The 22,989-nt window shown below is 40.4% G+C and overlaps 2 long non-coding RNA genes across 2 annotated transcripts in view; both read left to right on the plus strand.

Moving 5' to 3' along the window:
* LOC138405483 (uncharacterized) overlaps positions 1-22,989 on the plus strand; it is a 146,449-nt gene that overhangs the window by 653 nt on the left and 122,807 nt on the right. The window lies entirely within an intron of this gene.
* LOC138405482 (uncharacterized) lies at positions 1,046-4,977 on the plus strand. The gene is made up of 3 exons (XR_011239224.1): positions 1,046-1,330; positions 1,466-1,524; positions 4,487-4,977. It is a non-coding gene; the product is annotated as an uncharacterized lncRNA (long non-coding RNA).

Here is a 22,989-nt window from a genome sequence, read left to right on the forward strand (position 1 = left end):
ACAGATTACTTTTCAAATTTGCTGATGACTCTGTGACAGTCAGTCTCCTCCATGCAGATGAGAACAACCATGGTCCCATTGTGGATTGTGAATCTGTATTGGTGTGACTGTGCATTTTTACTACTAAATGTGACAAAAACCAAGGACATGAGTTTTAGGCATCAGTCCTCAAACTCTTAGAATACTATCATCAAGGGACATGTGGTAGACTTTGTAGAGAACTACAAGTACCTTGGGATGATTATTAACTATGATCTCTCTGATGTTCCTGATGATGGCTGTTTGTATTACAGATAGCAAGTGGCTGATCCCTTATTCAGTAGAACATGTACTTGTACAATGTAACCTGTACAATGCTCAATGATATATATATCCATTTCAGATTTCTGCAACATACCTTGTAATTTTATCCATAATTAATTATGAAAATAAATCCAGTTTATGATTTTTGATATATGACAATTTGATTGTGACTGATCATAATTCAAGGTCAGCTTTAATTTGCCTCAATTCAAGATACTTTAAATTAAGTTTAAAGTGAGAATGTCATCGTAGAAATCCTGAACTTGAATTGTGACTAATGAAGCATTGTGTTAGTTCATGCAGGACACAGAGTCATGTGCTCAGCTACCGATAGGTTTATGGGTACTCGTCAGTCACCCACCAATCACAGCCCATTCTCTCACCAAATTGGTCTCTTTAAATACGACCTCATCCTCACTGATCCCTGCTCAGCTCTAACACTTTTAGCACTGTAATGGAAATGTTACATTTTTGTATGTATGGTGGCTTAAGAGACTTGAGTTTTATGGCCTTGAGAAACCACAACTTTATGGTATCTTTTAGTATCTCTGATTGGGATCAAACAACTGGGTTCTCACAGGGGGGGTCATCCACAGAACATGTAAACAAAAGGACAGGATGTCTCCTCCACTGAGTGAAACTAAAGAAGGGTAATATATACGTTTGCATGCTTAGTGGGAGGGGGCTGTGAGTTATAAGAACACAGATTCTCCTATGTTTTTTGCTCATTTGTGCATGTCAATCAGGTGATGTGTACTAATGAGTCCATCTGCAGATGCTGAATTAAACTTATAGAAAGAAGTGTTTGACTTTGTGCTTGTTTCACAGAAATTGCCGCCGCAGCAGAGAGTACAAACACGGTTGTGGTAAATTATCTTAACCAAAGTACCTTGCCTGCTACGCCCACTGGGGGGTTCTGCATATGTTCCCTGTCTTAACTTAGCACGCTGCTCAGCTAACCAGGGAACATCCAAAGAATGGAGCCTTCAGCGCCAATCATAACTGTGTCCCCATTGGCAACAAATGGGTAAATCATAACAAAGGGTTCCTGACTGAACTCGGAATTAAATGGTTAATATCTGAAACTATAATAGTTCAACTGAATTGTAGTTATCTAATGTTATTTTAATGCTACCATTACCTGTCTTGACATGTACCGTAGATGCTTGAGAGAGTGTCTGAGCCAGGGACAGTAGACATCACTGAGGTTCCATCAATAAGGTGAGTATTGAAACACATGATATTCTACAATATACTGTGATGTAGATTCTCAGAAAGTTACAGAAATTTGTGGGGAAAAATTGTTTGCAGATGCTATGAATGTCGTGTTAATTTCTGACACTCAGTTCACATTTATAGAGTTGGCTTGTTTTGTCAAGAAACCATCCATGTAAAATAAAAGAACATGGAAGAAATTATTTATCATGTATTGCTATATTTATTTCTTTATCTGAATTCTCTGAATTTTTATCAGAACTAGTTCTTAAAACAGATCAAATCATTATAGCCGGTGATTTCAATATTCATGTAGATGTTGCCAATGACAGCCTTAGTTCAGCATTTAAATCAATAATAGACTCGATTGGTTTCACTCAACATGTGAATCAACCGACCCACTGCCTGAATCACACTCTTGATCTTGTCCTGACATATGGCATTGACATAGAAAATATAACAATATTCCAACAGAACCCGCTTCTGTCTGACCATTTTTTACTTACATTTGAATTCTGAATTGTTAATTACGTCAATTCTGGACGGAAAGTCTATTACAGTCGATGTTTATCTGACAAAACTGTTTACAAATTTAAACAACTGCTCCCCTCCTCACTTCCCTCTCAGCCATGTGTCAGTACAATACAAGAAGATTATCAAAACCTTACTCCCACACTAGTTGATAACTTTGTAAATAGTACTGCAGCCTCACTAAAAACAGCACTTGAAGCTGTCGCCCCATTAAAAAAGAAGAAAGTAAATCAGAGGAGATTAGCTCCGTGGTATAATTCCCAAACGCGCGTTCTAAAACAGACATCGCGGAAGCTAGAAAGGAAGTGGCGTTCCACCAATCGCCAAGACTTCCACCTAGCCTGGAAGAATAGCCTTATAAATTACAAAAAAGCACTTAGAAATGCCCAAACCTCTTATTATTCATTACTAATAGAAGAAAATAGGAACAACCCCAGGTTCCTCTTCAGCACTGTAGCCAGGCTGACAGAAAGTCACACCTCTACTGACCCATCTATTCCTCTAGATCTGAGAAGCAATGACTTCATGAGCTTCTTCGCTAATAAAATTACAACCATCAGGGATAAAATCCACCACCACCTCCCAGTGAATAACACGGATACATTGTCTGGTCCTGAAACCGTAGCACCAGATTTATGTCTAAACAAATTTTACTCTATTGATCTTCCTGAACTGACCTCGTTAGTTTCATCATCTAAACCAACTACTTGTCAGCTGGACTCTGTTCCAACTAGACTTTTTAAAGAAGTCCTCCCCCTAATTGACAGTTCCATTTTAAATCAGATTAATATGTCTTTGCTAACCGGCTACGTACCACAGGCTTTTAAGGTAGCCGTTATTAAACCTCTGCTTAAAAAGCCTACGCTTGATCCAGAGGTTTTAGCTAACTATAGACCCATATCCAACCTGCCCTTCATTTCCAAAATCCTAGAAAAAGCCGTTGCTAACCAGCTGTGTGGTTACTTAGATAGTAACGTTTTATTGGAAAAATTTCAGTCAGGATTTAGAACCTATCACAGCACAGAAACAGCACTATTGAAAGTCACTAATGACCTTCTTATGGCATCAGATGATGGACTTGTCTCTGTCCTCGTCTTGTTGGACCTTAATGCAGCCTTCAACACAATAGATCATAAGATTCTGCTACAGAGATTAGAACAACATATAGGAATTAAAGGAACAGCACTACACTGGTTTAAATCATATTTATCAGATAGATTCCAATTTGTTAATGTTAACAATGACTCCTCCATGCACATGCAAGTTAATCATGGAGTTCCACAAGGTTCTGTCCTTGGACCAATACTGTTCACCTTATATATGCTCTCCTTAGGCAACATTATCAGACAGCACCACATACAATTCCACTGCTATGCAGACGACACCCAATTGTATATTTCCATGAAGCATGATGAATCTAATCGCCTAGTTCAACTTCAGGAATGTCTCAAAGATATCAAGGCGTGGATGACCCAAAATTTTCTACTTTTAAACTCAGACAAAACTAAGGTTGTTGTAATTGGCCCTAAACATCTCAGACAAACACTGTCTGACCAGATAGTCACTTTGGATGGTGTCAGTCTGGCTTCCAGCTCCACTGTGAGGAACCTTGGAGTGTTGTTCGACCAAGACATGTTATTTGACCCCCATATTAAACTAGTGTCTAGGACGGCTTTCTTCCATCTGCGCAATATTAACAAAATTAGAAACATCCTGTCTAAGCAGGATGCTGAAAAACTAGTCCACGCGTTTGTAACCTCTAGATTAGATTACTGCAACTCTCTATTAGCAGGATGCTCCATGAAGACTGTTAAAAGTCTCCAGTTGGTCCAAAATGCTGCAGCACGAGTGCTGACAGGAACTAGAAGGAGAGATCATATCACTCCTGTCTTAGCTTCCTTACATTGGCTCCCGGTAAAATTTAGAATAGAATTCAAGATCCTGCTCCTCGCTTTTAAAGCCCTCAACAATCACGCCCCCTCATATATCAAAGAGCTGATAACACCTTATTATCCAAGTAGATCACTTCGTTCCCAAAACACAGGCTCTCTAGTGGTTCCAAGAGTCTGTAAGAGTAGAGCAGGAGGTAGAACATTTAAATATCAGGCTCCTCTCCTGTGGAACCAGCTCCCACTCTGGGTTCGGGAGGCAGACACTGTCTCAGCATTTAAAGTAAAACTAAAAACCTTCCTCTTTGACAAAGCCTATAGTTAGGGCTGGATCAGGTGAGTCCTGAACCATCCTTTAGTTGTGCTGCTATAGGTTTAGACTGCTGGGGGAACTCCCATCATGCACTGAGCACTTCTTCACTTCCCTCTGTCTCTCTGCCCCCCACACCTGTTTATTTATTTATTTATTAGTTTTAACATGTCATCATGTCAAAGTGTCACTTTGTCCTCCCATAGTCCCTCTGGCTCTTCTCTCTATCTCGTTTCAGATAACTCCGGCACCGGGACTACAGGACAACAACGACCACCATCACCATTGTCTTCATTTATTACAATAACTCAGCAATTCATTAATATATCTAGTCATGTTGTAGATCTATACATTGTTATTGTTATGGTTAGTCTTGATTTTGATGGTGCCAAATTGTTACTGGTCTCTCTCTCTCCACCTCATCTCTCTCTTCTCTCCCCCGCTTTCCAACCATCTCTCCTTTCCTCCCCCCTTACTTTTCTTTCCTCACCCCAACCGGTCGAGGCAGATGACCGCCCACATTGAGCCTGGTTCTGCCAGAGGTTTCTCCCTGTTAATGAGGGAGTTTTTCCTCTCCACAGTCGCCTGTGCTTGCTCATTGTGGGAACTGTTGGGTTTCTCTATGTTAATATTGTTTTAAGGTCTTGACCTTTAAATGTAAAGTGCCTTGAGATAATGTAAATTATGACTTGGCGCTATATAAATAAAATTGAATTGAATTGAATTGAATTTACCATTTGCACATTCAGTATGGCCAGAGGCATTATGTTTTCAAGTTGTCCATCCATCTGTCAGTCCCATTCATGTGAATGCGATATCTCATGAACAACTACGTTATGTTAGTCAAAGGTCAAAAAGTCAAGCTCACATGGCTTTGCATTGTTTTGAATATAATTTATCAAGATTGTCCAAAGGAAATATAATTACATGTGGCACAAACATTCATTTGGACTCAATGATGACTTGAATAGAATTCAGTTGTCAAAGATCAAATGGCAAGGTCACTAGGACCTCACAAAGCACACTTCTTGCCTTGTATATGTGATATATCCGAAATGCCTTCAGGGAATTCTTTCACATTTGCCACAAACATTCACATGAATTTGGGTTTCATTTTGGTAGCCAAATGTCACAGTGTTCTCACAAAGTATGTAAATATTTTTCCTTAAATTGATATCTAAAGATCAGCTCATGGGAATGTCGTCAAACTTGGTAAAAATATTAAATTCAATTCAAAGACGAAGGGTTTTATTCCATTCGAAGTTAAAGGTCAGAGTAACATCACTGTCAATGTGATATGTTAGGACTGTCAGTAGGGAATTTCATATCAACGTTACTTGAGTTGTCACTTGGATTTCAGCCCTCTAGCTGGTCAGGGGCCTAAACAGGGTTTGCAGACTCTTGGTTCTGGAGCTTTTTGGAAAAATTACAATCCCTTTCAGGGCCTTCCCAAGGGCCTAGGAGCCCCAAATTTGACCCACTGGTCACGATGGGCTCTTTGAGCCTGCATAACTGATTTTCACCAAAACTGCAGAGGGGCCCAGGTGACCTTTGTGACTTTTGGTATCAATTAAGCCCATTTCTGAAGTTCCATTTTGATAGCAGCACCTCATAGTAATGGTTAATATTTACCAGTGTGTTAGGTGAATGTGTATATGTGCTCAGGAAACTATTTGTAATACGGTATGTTCTTGTAGCGTGAAGTAATGTTGATAATTACATGACGACGATTAAGCTAACATTAGGCACATTAATCTCCTGCAATGCTAACTGTGCGTCGTCTGTGGAATAGTAGTACACCGCGGCTGTGGAGAAACTATTGGCTATTCTATATTTGCGTTACTGAGTGAGTATAGTGTTCTTAATTGTGAGTTGCAATATATTATCAGTGTTGGGACCTGGTATCTGTGAACCATAGTTGGGCCTACATGTGTAGTCAAAAGCCTGACCGCATGTCTCCTTTGCTCTGGAGACAAAGTAGAGCTTCCAGAACTCAGTCTCCCAGGGTGCTTCATCTTCACACATAGGTGGTAAAACTGCTCCTGGAGACAACTCTCAACCACTATTGGTCACTGTGTGCCCCATGACCCACGAGGTCACCAGGCCAATATTAGCCGAGTTTCCCCTCTCCTCGCCCTCTTCTCTCTTCGCTTCTTCTCTCTTCTCTTCCCCTGCTGACCTCTCCTGGAGGAGTAGGGTCTGGCCCTGCTCTCCCAGCCAGGGAGACTTCCTCCCTCCACAAGCTCCTCAACTTCCAGCAGACCTGCCTGGAGCAGACTGCTAAAAAAACCTTCCAAAGGCAGCGACGCGAGAGCCTTCCTAAGAACTTCAGCACAACTGGCCACGACACAAGGTCTGACCAGCAAGTGCACAACATTAATGGTGCCCCCGTGTGAGGGAAAGTCATTAATACCAACATTAATAATTCATAATTATGCAATATTGAAAAAGAAAAAAAAAACTGAAATAAGTGGAATCCTGAATTTTCAGTCAAGCCAAAGTTTGAATTGAATTCCACTAGTCTGCCACCGGAGTAGACATTCAACCGTACTTACAAACAAGTGTATTGTGGTGAAATTGTATTTGTGATTGAACCCTTTATTAATAATAAATTATTAATAACAACCATTCTAAGTCCTCATAGTGTTACACTTAAAGCTTGCTATTGGTGCTAATAACTCCAATTGAATATTCCTTGTCAAATTTTAAGAATGTCTTTTAACATTTGAATATCTCATATTCAATGTTAACTGGTCAAGCTGTCAAATTTCCTGTAACTGTTAAGTGCTGTAATTAAGACATAGCGTGGCCCCGGCCCTATGTAACAGAGCTTATACCTGACTGTTACTGCCAAGCATTTCAGCCTAAGTTGGATAAGAGAGCCTGAGAAAGAGCCACAGCGTGCTTCCAGCCCTGTGAATTTATAGAACCCCTAACTCTCACTGCCCTGCATATCATTTAGTGTGATTAAACCATTTTGGTGAACTGATTTACCCACCATAATTTTGGTTAGGCTAGTGTACGACCAAAACTACACTACAAGGTGTCTGCCAGAGCAACACCGTAGCCAACCACACTGATTTGTTGATTTATATACCTTGTAAATCTAATCCTTGTATTTCAGACCCAACAATGGAGAACCCCTGTGTAGAACAGTTTGTTTCTTCCCTTGCACAAAGCCTGAACCCTGGCTACCCTGAATTCATCACTAAGTTGAACTTCAGTGAGTGTAGGAAAGAGATAGACTCACTACTTGACGACAGGTGTGATGCACAGACAGCATCCAAGGGTCCATTGTTGAGATGTTTGCTTTTAAATTTCCACAGGCAAACCAACCTTGCCTATCAAAGCAAAGCAGCCCTAGAACAGGAGGCAAAAGCCCTGAGAGCTCAAAATGCTCTTCTCCTCCAGGAGGTTCAATCTGCTAATAAGAAAGCCCTGCACTATTTAGAAGATCTGCAATCAGCAGAGTCAGATCTCTATTCACACAAGGAGGAGTTCCTAAAACTTAGATTATTGGCCTCATGTCAGTTGTTCAGTCAAAGTGATTCTGGTTATTCCAATTCACACTCCTTCAATAGTGCAAAGTTAACTCCCTCTTCAGTCCGAGGATGGGACAGAATCCAATCCGACCCTAAATCTTTGGGAATTAAGTCACCTCCTGAACCTCCACTGACAGACAGAGGTTACAGCTCTCTAACTTCCCACCTCTCTGACACTCACATTGATGACACATGCAGTTTATCCTCCAGAAGATATTCTGCCTCATATTCTTCTCAGCCACTGATGCATGACAGATTTTTCTGTGCACAACTCTCCGAAGCGGGGAGTACAACATTCCAGGATAGTTTAGCTCCTCCCCCTCAACCAGAGAGACCTGTAGCAGGTGATGCACGTGCCTGGACCTCACAATGTCCGCGTTTTGATTTGCTTGAGTTTCTAGCTAAAGATATTGGACATTTGACCCAGGAAATGGTGATAACAATGTTGACAATTACTTTAGGGAACTAGATCTCAATCTAATTGACATGCCAAATGCATCAGAGAGAGAGAAGGTCAAACTTGTGTGGAAAACCAGCTCTACAGCTGTTCACAAGTTTATTCAGACACTTCCTGCCAGTGTCATAAATAACTTTACAGAGCTCCGTCAAGCACTAGTCGAGGAATTCTCCTCTACTGTTGACGAGATAACATCCATTGTTACAGCATCCCAAATTAAACATTCCCGTCGCGAAAATCCCAGAGATTATTTCAGACGTTTAAGAAATGTTTATTTTCAGGGAAAGAACACACCAGGCCTAGAAGAACACCCCACCTTCAAGTCCTTGTTCTTGCGTAACCTACATCCATGTATACGCACACATGTGGTACTGATGACACAGCAAGGTAAACCTTCAATGCAGCAGATCAGGAAGATGACACAGGTAGCTTGGGAAACTGTTGTCACTTCCAAGGCTACAGTAGGTGCACCTGAGCCTGTCAACTCAAACACCAAGGTGTCAAATACATCCGCCGCCTCAAAACTTCACCCTCACAACAAACCAAAGGGGGGTGACAAAAGGCAGCGTAGGGACACAGAGCGTAACCGCCATGTCCACCAACTTCCCGGAGATAGGCATTCCCACAGCAGAAGCTGTAGGAAGTCATACACTGACATTCTGGCCCAGACACATTACCAGCCACTAGACTGCTCAGATGATGACCACAGCATCTCTGAATACAGTTCAAATCATAGTTATAACCCAGCAGACAGTTACAGCCCTGAGCCACGACACAGGCATTCCAGAGCTCGCTCCTCATGGCCGTAACCAACACAGTCTCTAATCTTTGTACTGACAGTAGGTATGACATTTCTTGCAGTTTATAGGTAAACAGTTTTGTTAGCAACAGCAGCAAACTCCAAAAACCTAAATTCTGATTAAACTTAGACACCACTGTCAACTTTGTAAATACATTTGGACAAACTACTCTCCATTCACTGATAATAAAATCCATATATGTCCTTTCACGACACATGTTAGGACATGAGAACATTATCACACAAAACAATGATACTGCCATTTGGATTCTGAGAAGGTTGAAAGATTTATGACACCCTTCCGGGCGAAACCTGCCCTGTTAAAATGTTAAAGTCTCCCAGATCAGACTGAGTCCACATTGACTAGCATCCAGTGAACAGAAGACTCTTGGATAGTCCAGAAATGGCCTTATCATTGTAGGTGCCACTCTTTCTGCATCTTACTCTAACAATTAACATGTCTAACTTTCCTTTTCTCACTAACCTAGTGAAGAATACAGGTTATTCATATTGTACTGTCATTGTGATCTGAATTATTTGTCAAACTTGACTCTTGCTTAGCCGATACAGTTAGTATAGACAAATGCCCAGATGTTAAAACCCAAATGAACTGAAAAATAACTTTTCCAGTTGTGGACTACACATGTTTGAGCTTTGCCCTCAGGAACACACGTCAGGTCCGATCCTGCGACCGAAGGGGGGATGTTGGGACCTGGTATCTGTGAACCATAGTTGGGCCTACATGTGTAGTCAAAAGCCTGACCACATGTCTCCTTTGTTCTGGATACAAAGGACAGCTTCCAGAACTCAGTCTCCCAGGGTGCTTCATCTTCACACATAGGTGGTAAAACTGCTCCTGGAGACAACTCTCAACCACTATTGGTCACTGTGTGCCCCATGACCCATGAGGTCACCAGGCCAATATAAGCCGAGATTCCCCTCTGCTAGCTCTCTTTCCTCTTCACTCTTCGTCCCCTTCGGCCTCTTCCCCTGCTGACCTCTCCTGGAGGAGTAGGGTCTGGCCCTTCTCTCCCAGCCAGGGAGACTTCCTCCATCCACAAGCTCCTCAACTTCTAGCAGGCCTGCCTGGAGCAGACTGCTAAAACCTTCCAAAGGCAGCGACACGTGGGCCTGCCTAAGAACTACAGCACAACTGGCCACGACACAAGGTCTGACCAGCAGATGCACAACAGGATCCACAAATCAACAAGACCACGTCACTGGACTTCGAACAGCACATCCAAAAAGGACCTTACCCTCTTTTTCATGGATGGGTAACACAACTGGGCTTTATTATTACGCTAGGCTAAGCAAAGGACTGTTTAATCCTATTTCTATTTCATGTGATGTTTATAAGTTTGACTGTTGCTGTGATATTTGGTAATGTGTTATTTGAAAGTTAATGTTAGTTCTGTTATGCTGATCACTTCTTTGCATGCATCTGACTACTTTCTTTAACCTGGCACCAACACCTCACACACTCATCTCCACAAACTTAACACCTACATGTGATCTCAGCCACATGGTCTCACCACTCCAGGGGGCCTTTTGTCTTCATAGTGGCCAGCCGCCATTTTGAAATCTCAGTCACTCACTCACACACACAAATACATGCATACTCGCATACACACCTGTATATAGTAAGTACACCTTTTGTTAGTTTTTGTGTTAATACTTTTATTATTCTCATAATAAATGTTTTTCTCCAAAACATGTCTTAGTTAATGTTGCATAAGTGTGAATTTTGCCAACCTCTACACTGTCAAGAACTCCATATCCTTCAACTTTGCTAGCTATTGATGTGGTAATTTTGGTTATAGTTATTTATTTAATTATTAATCAGAGTTCCAAATTTGTAGTCAGTAATTTCATGAGACTTATTCAATAAATTGGCTATCTTTTCCCGTCCTTTGAAGGGTGGTGCCCCGATTTATCTTTTATTAGTTTAATTATTATTTAATATTAATATTTTTAATATTAATATTTAATATTTCAGTGATAGCCACATTTATTGAATGCCTAAAAGCACACCATTTAATGGTGCCCTGCGTGAATGAAAGTACATAATCGTACCCCGCGCGAGGGAAAGTACATAATAACAACATTAATACCAACATTTTTGGTGCTCCGTGTAAGGCAAAGTCATTAATAATAACATTATTTTGACGCCACGTGGGGCAGTGCACAACACTGGGTATTTTACAGACAACTGTTTGATAAAGTGGTATCAGAGGGGGAGGGTATAATGATTTGGGGTGGAGACCTAAATATCAGACTACATCCAAAGCTTGATTGTTAAGCCAGTGGAACACAGAAACCAGGGATTAGTAAGAAGTTTGTAAGTTTAATGTCAAAATTGGGAGTAGGTAGATAGATAGATAGACATACTTTATTCATCACCGAAGGGAAATTTTTACATAAAGAGTAATTGATGTTTGGAAAGAATTAAATCCTAAGGGAAAATACTATAAATTTTTCTCAGCACCACATTAAATATACTCCAGGATAGATTATTTTTTCATGTTCAGTAAGGACAGTTACAGGATCGAAAATTGTGAAATTGGAGTGAGAGACATATCAGACCTTAGTCCTATATATATGACTCTGGCTATGTCAAAAGAACAAAAATCAACACTTTGGAGGCTAAATATAAATGTATTAAAAGGACAAATGAAGGACGAGTTTATTAAAGAAATTCAGTTGTATGTAAGGGAGAATGATAATGGTGAGGTGTCTCCCTCGGTGCTGTGGGATGCGTGTAAAGCTGTGATTAAAGGAAAACTAATTGCTAAATCAACATACTTGAAAATGCAAAAACAGGAAAAACTCAATAAATTAGAATCAGAGCTTAAAAAATTGGAAAAAGAACATAAAAAAAATGTGGACAAGAGAATAAACCAAAATATCAAAAGAGTTAGAACAGAGAGAAATTACATCTCAGGACAAGAGATTCAAAAAAAGCTGTTGTACATGAAACAGAGATACTACGAAGCAGGAAGTAAATCTACAAAACTGCTGGCGTTCAGATTAAAAAAGCAAATGGCAATTAATAACATACAAAATTAAGGACTCAGCTACAAATCTACCAAAATAGAAGACGGAAGAGATACATACATGTTTTGAAACATATTATAAGAATCTATATTCCCAACCAAAAAGAAATAATAAACATAAGATAGCCACATGGCTGGATTCCTTAAATTTACACAGGGTGTCAGAGGACCAGAATTCAGCTCTGACAAAGGAAATCACAGCAGAAGAAATAAACTCAGCGATTCAAAGCTGAAGACCAACAAGGCTCCAGGCACAGATGGATACACCTCAGAGTTTTATAAAGTGCTCGGAGAACCAATGATCCCCTTGCTAAATAATGCATTTAACTGGGTGCTAAAAGAGGGAGATATCCCGAACTCCTGGAGCGAAGCCCACATTTCGGTTATCCCGAAGGAAGGAAAGGACAAAATGGAGTGTTCTAATTTTAGACCAGTTAGTGTCCTTAACCAGGACTATAGATTATTCACCACTATCTTAGCTAGACGTTTAGAAACAATTTTGCCAGACATAATTCATCAGGACCAGACGGGCTTTATAAAGCAGAGACAGACACAGGACAATATCCGACGTACATTACATGTTATGCAAAACATTATTGAAAAAAGAATAGAGGCGATAATATTAGGATTGGACGCAGAAAAAGCGTTTGACTCTATCAGGTGGGATTTCCTATATATGGTGCTGGAGCGATTTGGTTTTCATGCAACGTTTGTACAATACAATACAATCTTTATATAATATAATAAACCTACAGCCAGGATTAGAATTAATGGGAATCTCTCAAACGCTTTCATATTAGAGCGGAGGTGTCACAAGGGCTGTTCAATTAGCACGCTATTATTTGCTCTCTATTTGGAACCCCTGAGTCAATGGATAAAACAAAATGAAAATATAAAAGGTATCAACTTTAAGGGAAATGAACATAGCATTATTTGCAGCTGATGTATTAATATACTTAACAGATCCCACTAAATCTCTTCCAGCACTCATGTCAACACTTGAGGATTTTGGCTTATTTACTCTACTGTAACTTTACTTGAGAATTCATGTCCAATTATGTCTCTGCTCTGCGGTGGACAACTATAGGAATGATTTATACTGTTGTAAAATTGTACAGATTATGTAAAATATTGATGGAATATTGATATGTGGAATCAATAAAAAAGATAATTTAAAAAAAAAAGGGCTCTGGGTGTTGCAGGTCAAAAGATCAAATTTGGGGCCTTTTGGGTTCAAATTCCACCTGCCTCAGTTTGAGCCCCAAACCACCCGGGGGCCCCCAAATTGTCAGTAGAGGTTCCCCTGGGGACCCAGGCAGCGCAAACTACGTTCTGGTCGCCGCAGCCGGAAGTAATTTTTCTTAATCTCAGGGTGTGAAAGTTTAAAATACCTGAAAAAGGGAGTATTTGAGTGAACGATAAATGGACACAAACCTTTCTCAGATCATGTGTTTTATGATTCATTATCAGGGTAACCACCTACTGTAAATACAAATGCCACAATGTGTACAATTACAGCTGAATATCTACAGGACTGAAATATAACATACGTCAATAGACTATACTGAAATATTACTATAGACAATGTACATCCAAACAGACATTTAACATGTCTAAGCTGTCACCTAGCACTTGCATTCATTAAACAACTTTGGCTACCAGTAATAAAGTAAACATAAGCATGTAAGATAAACACATACAGCATTCCACAAAATATTCTCTAAATCGGCTTACTTCTAATATACTGATAATATATTGCAACTCACAATTTAGAACAGTACACTCACTCAGTAACGAAAATATTTCAGGCAACATAAATATAGAATAGCATACTTGCAATAGCAAACTTGCAATAGCATACTTGCAACAACATAATCACATAGTTTTTGTACTACTATTCCACAGACGAAGCACAGTTAGCATTGCAGGAGAATAATGTGACCTAATGTTAGCTTAATCGTCGTCATGTAATTAACAACATTACTTCATGCTACACAAATATACTGTATTACAAATAGTTTCCTGAGCACATATACACATTCACCTAACACACTGGTAAATATTAACCATTACTATGAGGTACTGCTGTCAAAATGGAACTTCAGAAATAGGCTAAAATGATACCAAAGGTCACAAAGGTCACCTGGGCCCCTCTGCGGTTTTGGTGAAAATCAGTAATGCAGGCTCAAAGAGCCCATCATGACCAGTGGGTCAAATTTGGGGATCCTAGGCCCTTGGGAAGGCCCCGAAAGAGATCGTTATTTTCCCAAAAAGCTCCAGAACCAAGAGGCTGCAAACCCTGTTTAGGCCCCTGACCAGCTAGAGGGCTGAAATCCAAGTGACAACTCAAGTAACGTTGATATGAAATTCCCTACTGACAGTCCTAACATATCACATTGACAGTGATGTTACTCTGACCTTTAACTTCGAATGGAATAAAACCCTTCGTCTTTGAATTGAATTTAATATTTTTACCAAGTTTGACGACATTCCCATGAGCTGATCTTTAGATATCAATTTCAGGAAAAATATTAACATACTTTGTGAGAACACTGTGACATTTGGCTACCAAAATGAAACCCAAATTCATGTGAATGTTTGTGCCAAATGTGAAAGAATTCCCTGAAGGCATTTCTGATATATTGCATTTACAAGGCAAGAAGTGTGCTTTGTGAGGTCCTAGTGACCTTGCCATTTGATCTTTGACAACTGAATTCTATTCAAGTCATCTTTGAGTCCAAATGTATGTTTTGGCCACATGTAATGATATTTCCTTTGGACAATCTTGATAAATTGTATTCAAAACAATGCAAAGTCATGTGAGCTTGACCTTTTGACCTTTGACTAACATAAACGTAGTTGTTCATGAGATATCGCATTTACATGAATGGGACAGACAGATGGATGGACAACTTGAAAACATAATGCCTCTGGCCATACTGAATGTGACCATGGTAAAAAAATAAATATAGCATACATGATAAATAATTTGTTCCATGTTCTTTTATTTTACAAGGATGATTTCTTGACAAAACAAGCCAACTCTATAAATTTTAACTGAGTGTCAGAAATTAACAAGACATTCATAGCATCTGCAAACAATTTTTCCCCACAAATTTCTGTAACTTTCTGAGAATCTACATCACAGTATACTGTAAAATATCATGTGTTTCAATACTCACCTTATTGATGGAACCTCAGTGATGTCTACTGTCCCTGGCTCAGACACTCTCTCAAACATCTACAGTACATGTCAAGACAGGTAATGGTAGCATTAAAATAACATTAGATATCTACAATTTAGTTGAACTGTTATAGTTTCAGATATTAACCATTTAATTCCGAGTTCAGTCAGGAACCCTTTGTTATGATTTACCCATTTGTTGCAAATGGGGACACAGTTATGATTGGCGCTGAAGGCTCCATTCTTTGGATGTTCCCTGGTTAGCCGAGCAGCGTGCTAAGATAAAAACAGGGAACATATGCAGAACCCCCCAGTGGGCGTAGCAGGCAAGGTACTTTGGTTAAGATGATTTACCACAACCGTGTTTGTACTCTGTGCTGTGGTGGCAATTTCTGTGAAACAAGCACAAAGTCAAACACTTCTTTCTGTAAGTTTAATTCAGCATCTGCAGATGGACTCATTAGTACACATCACCTGATTGACATGCACAAATGAGCAAAGAACATAGGATAATCTGTGTTCTTATAACTCACAGCCCCCTCCACTAAGCATGCAAAGGTATATATTACCCTTCTGTAGTTTCACTCAGTGGAGCACACATCCTGTCCTTTTGTTTACATTGTTCTGTGGATGACCCCCCCCCCCCCCCGTGAGATCCCAGTTGTTTGATCCCAATCAGAGATACAACGAGATACCATAAAGTTGTGGTTTCTCGAGGTCATAAAACTCAAGTCTCTTAAACCACCATCGTAAACCTTAAAGTTGCCCTTTTAGATTAACAATTTGGTCAACCATTTGGTCAGTCCTCCACATACATCACATGTCTGATCATACAATTATACATACACAAATGTAAAATTTCCATTACAGTTCTAAAAGTGTTATAGCTGAGCAGGGATCAGTGAGGATGAGGTTTATGAGATTTAAAGGGACCGCTTTGGTGAGAGAATGGGCTGTGATTGTTGAGTGACTGACGAGCACCCATAAACCTATCGGTAGCTGAGCACATGACTCCGTGTCCTGCATGAACTAACACAATGCTTCATTAGTCACTATTCAAGTTCAGGATTTCCACAATGACATTCTCACTTTAAACTTAATTTAAGGTATCTCAAATTGAGGCAAATTAAAGCTGACCTTGAATAATGATCAGTCACAATCAAATTGTCATATATCACAAATCATAAACTGGATTTATTTACATAATTAATTATGGATAAAATTACAAAGTATGTTGCAGAAATCTGGAATGGATATCTATATCATTGAGCATTGTACAAGAAGGCAAGTAAATTATTTTAAAATAAACAGCATGAAACATGGACATGTTACTACATGCTCTACTAAATAAGGGATCAGCCACTTGCTATCTGTAATACAAACAGCCATCATCAGGGACATAGTCATCAGAGAGAACATAGTTAATAATCTTCCCAAGGTACTTGTACCATAGTTCTTTACAAAGTCTACCACCTGCCCCTTGATGATAGTACTCTGAGAGTTTGAGGGCTGATGCCTAAAACTCATTTCCTTGGTTTTTGTCACATTTAGTACTAAAAATGCACAGTCACACCAATACAGATTCATAATCCACAATGGGACCATGGCTGTTCTCATCTGCATGGAGGAGACTGACTGTCACAGAGTCATCAGCAAATTTGAAAAGTAATCTGTTGTCATGCCAGCTGCAGCAGTCATCAGTATACACATTACAGAGTGAAAATGAAAAGTGAATGATGACAATGCCTCTTACGTGCATTTGTTTACCCTCACTTTCTGTGTTAGTTGTCAGTTGCAGCTCGAGGTATCATGCATGTATCCAAAATTATCTTTTCCAGGCACTATACTGGTACTGTAGTCACTACAAGTTACGCATGTTCCATTTTGCCTGGGGGACATTTAAAACTAACCAGTCTACAACACAGTAAAAAATCACATGAAAATCAATCCGCCCTCCTCATCTTTTCATATTTTTTTACTCCTCAATTTTTTGATGTGGATTTAGAATTTGATACTGAGCATAGCCATGAAATTGGCTCCCCAATAGAAATGGTACAAGTTGTCAAACTTATGTTACCTACATAAATCCCCACAGATTTCCAAAACATTCTCAGAACACAGTTTACATCACAGTATATTGTAAGGTATCACATTTTTAATTAAAATGGTAAAATGATCAATGGTTGTATTTATATAGCGCTTTTCTAGTCTTGAAGACCACTCAAAGCGCTTTACACTACAGTTTTCCATTCACCCATTCACACACACACATTCATACAGTGCTTCTATAGCTAGCACTTTTTATTGTTCTATTGGGCAGTTTTGGGGTTCAGTATCTTGCCCAAGGACACTTTGGCATGCAGATGGGAAAACTGGGGATTGAACTTCCGACCTTCTGGTTGGAGGACGACCGCTCTACCCCCTCAGCCACAGCCACCCCCTCAGCCACAGCCACCCAATTACTCACCTTATTGATGGAACCTCAACCATATGTACTGTCCCTGGCTCAGACTCTCTCTCAAGCATCTACAGTAGGTGAAGACAGTTGGTGTTTTCGTTCCCAAAACACAGGCTCTCTTGTCGTTCCAAGAGTCTGTAAGAGTAAAACAGGAGGTAGAGCATTCAGCTACCAGGCAGACGCCTTCTGTTCACTTAAGGTTAAACTCCCATCATCCACAGAGCACTTCTCCACTTCTCTCTGTCTCTCTGCCCAACACATTCATAGCATCTGCAAATGTATACTATATAACAACAATCAACACGGAGGTGTGTTCCATCCAGGGCCGAAGGTGATGTTGCTCACTTCGGGGTTAACCCCCTTCACTTTCACCAGCAATTGGAAAACAACACACGGGAGATCCGCTTGATCTCAGAAATGAAACTTCTCTCTCTCTCTCTCTCTCATGTGTCTGTGTGTGTGTCGGGTCAGATCAAGGTGGTCAGCGGGACCTTTCATGTGACACCTGCATTTAGAGACGTGGTCTTTCCCTGTGTGCTAATCTCATGAACGCCTTGAGGGAATTTCTTCAAATTTGGTAAAAACATTCACTCAGATGCAGAGTTAGGGAAAAGCTGATGCAGTGCGTGTATTTCATTTTCACAAAAAAAAAACAATGACTGCAAATACAGAGGGCGTCTCGATAAAGAGGGAATGATTCACAAATCAAAAATCCTACCTTCCGTGAAGGGATAAGGGAAAGAAAAACAACACTTAACTAAGGTTAGTTACTAAATCAAATCACCTCCTGCGAGGGAATTAACTATAAACATTAACAAAAAAACAAAACTCCTACAATGAGGGACAATACTTTTAATATAAATATGAACAAAAATCTCCTTCAATGAGGGACAAGATCTAACAATAACTAATCTAATGAAAGGAGCGATGAAAACTAAGAGGCAAACGCCAACAAAAAACACTCTTAACGAGGCAACCGACTGTAATTGTGGATCTTTGACTAAAGGCTGGTGAGGCTCGACAAGGGACAAGACACACTAGCACAGGACAAAGGGGAGACGCAGACCATAAGCACACATGGAGGAAATGGGAAACAGGTGAGCATAATCAGGATCGGGGAAGACAATCAGACCGAGGCACATGAGGAAGGGCAAGTGACCTGAAACGAGAGAAAAGTTACTTTTCAAAATAAAACAGGAAATCACAATACAAACATGGAGACAAGACAAAAACTTAACTTGATTTTACTGTGGTGTGACATTATCCCCCCCCCCCTCTATGGCCGAATACCAGACGGCCCTGGAATGTCTGGATGTTCTTTATAAAAGTCACTGATAAGATCAGTGTCCATGATAAAACTGTCCGGAACCCACTGGCATTCTTCAGGTCCGTACCCCACCCAGTCCACCAGGAATGGCCTGTTCCGGCCCCGTTTACGCACTGCCAGCAGTTTCTTTACAGTGTTAACTGGCCCTCCATTGACCATACGGGGAGACGGGGGTGACTTGGTAGCTGGCAACAGAGCACTCTCTTAAGCCTAGTTTATGCTTCTGCGTCGCGTCAACGCCGTAGCTACGCCGTCGAAGACCCCTACGCTGTAGCCTGACGCACACCTCCCAAAAATCCTTACTACGCAAGCGCTGTGATTGGTCCGCTCAGAACGTAATTTCCGGGAGTTGCTTTTTCCGGTCTTTCTTCCTACACCGCCATTTTTAAAGTTCTTGTGTACCGATAGCAGCAATGGACCAACTGGAGGAAAGACTCATCGAGGAGGTCAGGAAGTACGACCACATTTACAATATTTCGTCCAAGAACTACAAAAACTGCCAAATGGCAAACAACTCGTGGCGAGAAATCGCCCAAAACACGGGGTTGGAGGTTGCGGAGTGCACAAAGAGATGGAAGAACCTCTGGGACAAATTTGTCCGGCTGTGCAGAAAACTCTCCACAAAAAGTGGCGACGGAGGCGGCCAAAAAGTCCCTGCATTTTATCATTTTTTATCATGGCTGGCACCACACGTAAAGCACTGCGAAACGGAGTCAAACTATGAGGCAAAGGTATGTGTTTTCTGTTACTACAGCTACATCATTGGTTATGTGTGTGCTTATGTGTAACGTAAAACATTAACAACATGTAATATTGGCTACTGGTTGTAAACAAACACATAGACTAATCAAGCATCCACTCTTTCATTAAAAACAGACGTCGTGCAGTTCGTCAGACAGCGACAAGGCTCTACATCTGCATCGCCCACCGAGCCCCCCCGGTCTACCACACAGGATTTGCCAGCTCCCCCTGCAACTCCCAGCAGGCCACCAGCTTTTGCCACAGTGGAGTCCCCGGTGTCTCGGCCCAAAAGAAAGAGGGACCAGCAGGACGAGCTTGCAAAGCAGATGGCAAACCTAGGAGACCGTAGGGTAGAGCTTCAGCAGCAGCTGCATGGGGCTGATGAGTGCTCCAGGTTCGGGCAAACGGTGGCCGACTTGCTCCGAAGGGTTCCAGATGACCGGAGACCTGATGTGATGTTCAGCATCTACGGCCTGATACACGACAATAGACAGTGAAGGAGCCCACATCCTTGAACTTTGTATTGCATATAGTTTTTTTGTAAATATTTGAAGTGTGTGTTGTATTTTTTTTGGGTGCACTTTGTCCTGACTTTTTTTTAAATTATACCTTTTTATATATATATACATATATATATATATATGTACTATGGCATGCCATTCAGGAAATTATATGGAATGAAGTCTGAATATATTGAATGAAACCTTGAATATATGGAATGAAACCTTGAATATATGGAATGAAGTCTGAATATATGGAATGAAACCTTGAATATATGGAATGAAGTCTGAATATATGGAATGAAGTCTGAATATATTGAATGAAACCTTATGAATGTGTGTGTGAATGGGTGAATGGAAAACTGTAGTGTAAAGCACTTTGAGTGGTCTTCAAGACTAGAAAAGCGCTATATAAATACAACCATTTACCGCAGCATCCGGACCAAGACCACAAGACTCAGGGTCAGTTTTATCCGACAGGCTGTAAGACTGCTGATCTCCTGAGCTCTGTGAAAGTCACTACATCTGTTTAAAACAACATATTTATTTACACATTATATTATTCATAAGCAAAATTGGTATTTATTTATTTAGTTTACAATAATTTTCATTCTGTCATTATCATCTCTATTCATCATATTTCCAACCAATTTAAAAATATAATGAGTGCAATAATCCATAGCTGTCCATACCTCCCTATAGCTGCTAAATCCTGACATGTATATATCTCATTTTAGCACCTTATAATGTTTTATTATTTTATTATAATGTTTTATTGAATTTTTTTGCACCTTATAATGTTTAATTTTTTGCACTAGTACTGACATTTGTACTTATTGTTTCATTTGCACTAGTGTATGTTATTTGTATTTTTTGTTACTCTTATTTTATGACACTTGCATGTTGAGTTGCTTGAGGTGCCTGGGATTTAAGATTTTCATTGCCAACATGTACGCTGTATCTGTTGTACAGATGACAAATAAAACCTTAGAAAACTTTGAAACCTTTGTTTCCAGCCTCGACCGGTTTAGTGGTCGTAAGGACCACCTCCGCAAACGTTTTCTCTGTCGCCTGCGCCTCATCATTTGCAATATAAGCATTTGTTGTTCAATATTGATGAGCTCCAACTCCAAATACAGCCGCTCCACCCCGGTCACCATTGTTTACTGTTGTATACTGTGACCGGAAGACAAAGCAAGGATTCGGCTATAACCCCTGAAACCACACAAACACACATCCACACCCCCTAGCGGCATGGTGGGGAATTGCAGAGCAACGTGTTCCCTCGACGCAGAACTTTGAATGCTCAACGACTGTGTCACGCAGAAGCATAAACTAGGCTTCCTACAACGAGGGACAATACTTCTAATATAAATATAAACAATAATGTCCTCCGAAGAGGGACAAGATCCAACAATAACTAAACTACTCTAACAAAAGGAGCTATGAAAACTAAGAGGCAAAAGCCCAGAAAAAACACTCTCAACGAGGCAAACAACTGTAACTGTGGATCTTTGACTAAAGGCTGGTGAGGCTCGACAAGGGACAAGATACACTGGCACAGGACAAAGTGGAGAAGCAGACTATAAGCACACATGGAGGTAATGGGAAACAGGTGAGCATAATCAGGATCGGGGAAGACAATCAGACCGAGGCACATGAGGAAGGGCAAGTAACCTGAAACGAGAGGAGAGTTACTTTTCAAAATAAAACAGGAAATCAAAATACAAACATGGAGACAAGACAAAAACTTAACTTGATTTTACTTTGGTGTGACAGTAAGATAAACATATACAGCATTTCACAAAATATTCTCTAACTCAGCTTACTTCTAATATACTGATAATATATTGCAACTCACAATTTAGAACAGTACACTCACTCAGTAACGCAAATATTTCAGCAAACATAAATACAGAATAGCCTACTTGCAACAACACTAGTCACATAGTTTTTCCACTATTCCACAGACGACGCACAGTTAGCATTGCAGGAGATTAATGTGCCCAATGTTAGCTTAATCGTCATTATGTAATTATCAACATTACTTCACGCTACACGAACATACCGTATTACAAATAGTTTTATGAGCACATATACACATTCATCTAACACACTGGTAAATATTAACCATTACTATGAGGTACTGCTATCAAAATCGAACTGAAGAAATGGCCTTAATTGATACCAAAGGTCACAAAGGTCACCTGGGCCCCTCTGTGGTTTTGGTGAAAATTGGTAATGCAGGCTCAAAGAGCCCCTCGTGACCAGTGGGTCAAATTTGGGGCTCCTAGGCCCTTAGGAAGGCCCCGAAAGGGATTATAATTTTCCCAAAAAGCTCCAGAACCAAGAGGCTGCCAACTAAGTCACACTACCCAAGTTGGAAGCACCTTGTGAGGCATGCCTGCTCGACAATTAGTGGCACTTTTCTCCTCTGTAAAATGCCTACAAGTTTCTGAGTCGTGTCTTTTTGGCCCCTGTTTAGGCCCCTGACCAGCTAAATGGCTGAAATCTTGCACACTGCTTCCTCAGTGGCCCCTGATGACCCACACGTGTTTGGAAAGCTCTGTGAGTTGCACGTCAAAAGTTATAGCAGACCCTTCTTTTCTGGCCTCATATTTCACAATTCAACTGGCCCCTATTTTGGCCCCTGACCAGCTAGAGGGATGAAGACATGCAC

This window comes from Paralichthys olivaceus, chromosome 18, assembly GCF_024713975.1.
Source record: "Paralichthys olivaceus isolate ysfri-2021 chromosome 18, ASM2471397v2, whole genome shotgun sequence".
In the NCBI taxonomy this organism is placed as follows: Eukaryota; Metazoa; Chordata; class Actinopteri; order Pleuronectiformes; family Paralichthyidae; genus Paralichthys; species Paralichthys olivaceus.